The sequence below is a fragment of the Arachis ipaensis genome, chromosome B02 (assembly GCF_000816755.2).
Source record: "Arachis ipaensis cultivar K30076 chromosome B02, Araip1.1, whole genome shotgun sequence".
NCBI lineage: Eukaryota > Viridiplantae > Streptophyta > Magnoliopsida > Fabales > Fabaceae > Arachis > Arachis ipaensis.
In genome coordinates this window covers 81598747-81602793 of record NC_029786.2, presented here as the reverse complement: position 1 = coordinate 81602793, position 4047 = coordinate 81598747, and positions in this window count along the sequence as shown.

Below are 4047 nucleotides of genomic sequence, written 5' to 3'. Positions count from 1 at the left end.
ACTGACGGTAAATCCGACGATAAACTTAAATTTTAATTTTTTTAAAATTTATTTAAAAATTCAACATATAATTTTAAATATTTAAATTTAATAATTTCTAAACTAACAAAATTTAAAATTTTAATGGCATCATACATAAACTAACAAAATTCAATATATATAACCAATATATAACAAAATTTAAAGTTCTAAACTAACAAAATTCAATATATAACCAATTTCTGGCATCATACATATATAAAGTTCTAACAAGCTTTTTGCTACGCTTTTAAAGCGTGGCGAAAAGTCTAAAAAAACATAGCGATAGCTTTTCGCCACGCTTTTTGAGCTACTGGCACGCTTTTGAAAGGGTCACAACTGCAAGGGTGCCGGTTGCTCTATCGCCACGCTTTTGGTGACCTATCGCCACGCTTTTTTTCTTGCCACGCTTTTAAAGATCGCCACGCTTTAAAAGCGTGGCCATATGTGTGAAATATAGCTACTTTTAAAGCGTGCCAATATCAAGAAATGGCTACGCTTTTAAAGCGTGACAATAGCAAGACATATGGCTACGCTTTTAAAGGGTGCCAATAGCTACAAATATGGCTACGCTTTAAAAGCGTGCCAGTAGCTAGAGATATGGCTACGCTTTAAAGCGTAGCGAAAAATGGCTCCTGTACGGAATGGCTACTCTTTTAAAGCGTGGCTATAGGTTTGTTCAAGTTCATTTTTTTTTTAATCTTCATAATAAAATCTAACAGAATTAATAGATAATGTAAAATTTAGACAATATAAAACCTTCATAAACTTGTACACTAAATATAGTGGTTGATCACATGACAAGCTCTAACAAAAAGTCAAAGTGAGAACAGCTACCCATGAATTTGTAATACATGCATTACAATTCCAACAATTATTACATTATCTACTTCCTTTGAAAACTACAAAATACACATTAAAAACTACAAAATACCCTTCCCTCTTGTGATATCTTGCTGGTCATTTGAGATATCATAGGCCAACCCTTTCCATCTGTCCTTATCTGTCTGCTTGTCCTCATCGATCGCCACAATCTTGAAGCTTCCGGTGGAAACCTTGCTGCTGCTGGGGATTCTTGATGAACCTTCTTCAAGCTGTTTCCAAAGAAAGCTGATGAACTGGGAACTAATGAAGCCACAGCTCCAGAACCTTTCAAACTCGCCTACAATGTAAAATTACATTATTCTCTTGTTATTTAAGAGTTACTTTTCCACCTAACAATCAAGTAACACAAGGAGAAGAGTGTGTTGATCTGCCAGAGAGACAAGATACTTCAGTTCAATGTATTGAATAAGAAACGAGGACCATCATTTAAATGAGTTACGTGATGAAAAATACTAACCAGAATTATCATAGCAATGACAAGAAGGGGCCCCAACCAAAGAACTGACATGAATAATCCATTTGGATCAAAATAGTTTTGACTAGAGAAGCTTTTTCAGTTCATCCTCAGAACAGTGTTAAGCCTCTCAGCAGAGAGAGAGAGAGAGAGAGAGAGAGAGAGAGAGAGAGAGAGAGAGAGAAATTAACAGAACATACATCAAACAGAAAGAAAATTGATTTACCTTTCTAACTGAAAAAGGAGGGAAAAATACATTGATTGTACCTTAAAGTGAGGCTTACAATGCAACTGTGCATCCCCTGAAAAATAAACCAAATTTAATTAATGCACAGAGGAAATTCAAACCTTTTTGTGTGAATTAATTGGTTAAAAGTATTCCATAAAACTAGTTTCGAATCACAGTCAGCTCATACATCAATTACCATTTACCAACATGCCATGCCATGTGATCCAATCCAACAACTGTGCGAAGCAAAGAAAGTGACAGTGAAATCATTAGAGTGCTTGAGCATTACCCTTCCTTTGGTAATAGATATTACCAGTAGAAAAAATGCTAGATTTTAATTAATAACATCAAATACATGAATAATTTTGTATTTTAAAAGAATTTCTTTAGAGAACTAATTGGATTGAATTTTCTTTTTAAAACTTTTAAAGCAAGAAACTGAGAATTATAGCAAAGAAATGAAAATAGCAAAGAAGCAGCAAAACAAAAAGTAAAAAGAAACTATAGAAATGACTGTCAATAGTTGAAAAATGAAATGAATATTCCATATGAAAGGGAGAGGATTCAAAATCTTCAAGGGAGTACTCTTAATCCTTACCCTTTTTCAATTTCAATTTTAATAATGTTTGTCATCAAGGGGGGAGATTGATGAGTTTGGAAAACTCTTGATTAATATTTGTGATGACTAAACATTATTTAAAATAATTAACTGCAAAAATTAATAATCTGATTTGATTAAATAATCTTTGTTGCATGTTTTTATACTAAGTGACTGAAATTTTGTATTGTTCGGCCAATCTTAATGTTGATTACAACCAAGCCCATGATTAATTTTTGATGAGAACCTTCTATGCTTGATCCGAAACAAATCTCATCAAGAAAGTAAATGTTAACCAAATGGGCCAGTTTTAATTTCAATGTTATAAGCCCAAATTTTATTTGTGATGTATGATTCCAAACTTGGTCCGAAACCAAGGAAAAATGAAAGCAAAGTGCTTCCAACGGAACCAAGCCTTTAACCATGTGATGGATTTCAAAATCTATTACATTGTTAATTAATGCATGGGGAATATGAGAGAGAAAAATTCAGCTGAGTTGATTGATGGCTATTATGACAAACACGCCACTCTAAGCTAGGGAAGTAAAAGCAAGCTATTCTCAATTAATTAGTTTTACCACTTTGTATTGCTTTTCTTAGGATTCTTTTCTTTCTCTCATCTCTTTCTTGTTTCTTCTTCGGTCCTTGTCCAGTAAACCATGGACGCCGTGCTCATCAACAAAGAAAAAGAAGGAGTTGCATGCATCAAGACCATCAAGATGATGATGGCAAGAAAACATACTAAAATAAAAATGAGCTGTGGTTGAGATATTCACCATATTTGGTTAGATTTGGTGAGGTATCTTGAGCCCTTCATGCTCAAAAATGGAAGGTAAAGATTCGGCCAGCATGGAGGAGATTCTTGAAGCATGGCTTGTCTTTGATTCTGTTTAACCACCACAGGGAGTAGCTAGAGTGGCGAAGTGATGGTTAAGGCAGAGATTGAAGCAGATGAAGTCATTATCATCATGAAGCATCAAGGGCCAGAAATCCATCTTGGAGAGCAAGCCAATGATGGAGAGCTCAGATTGATGAAGGGTGATGATCAAGAAAGGACCAGAGGTAATTGCATGTTGGGTTTTACATGGTTAACTCTCCTCTCTCTATGTGGCCGAACCGGTTCTGTTTGTTGAAGGAGGAAGAAGTTGGTTCGGTTGTTGGCTTCAACAAGTGGAGGCTTCCCTCTTCTATATTAAGAGAGAATAGCCACTGCTTGAAGCAAGGAAAAAATTTGAGAGTGCAAGGCACAGAGTTCTCAGAGCTACCTGAGCTAACAGTTTTCTCTTCTCCTTCAATGTATTCTATTTTATATTTTTCTGTTTAATTTTGTCATGTCTTGAGTCTCATAGAAAAAGGCAAACAGTGAGGTTTGTATGAAAAAACCATAGAGCGGAAAAAGGCAGAGAGTGCAAAATTAAAAGAAAAAGCCATAGATGTCTTAGAGTTTCTTTGTTCATCTATGTTGTGTTTCATGATTCTGTGGGAATTCTCTTGTAAGTTGGGTTAGCACTTTACAGTTTGTAATCAGATTGATTATAGTGAAATTCTATCATGTTTATGATGGAGACTGGATGTAGGCTGCACTGCACTTAGCAGCTGAACCAGGATATATCTGGGTGTAATCTTTCTTCTCTTCTACTCTATTTCTATTTTCTACTGCACCGGAGCAAAAACTAAAATGTCTCGTGCCAAGTGACGAGCCAAAACAAAAAGTCTCGTGGCAAGTGACGAGACAAAATAAAAAGTCTCGTGTCCAGAGACGAGCTAAAACAGAAAAGTCTCCTCTGAGTTTAGCAAGTGTTAGCAACGAAAAGGGGGCTAAGATTCAACCCCCCCTTTTCTTAGCCACTGAAACCATCAATT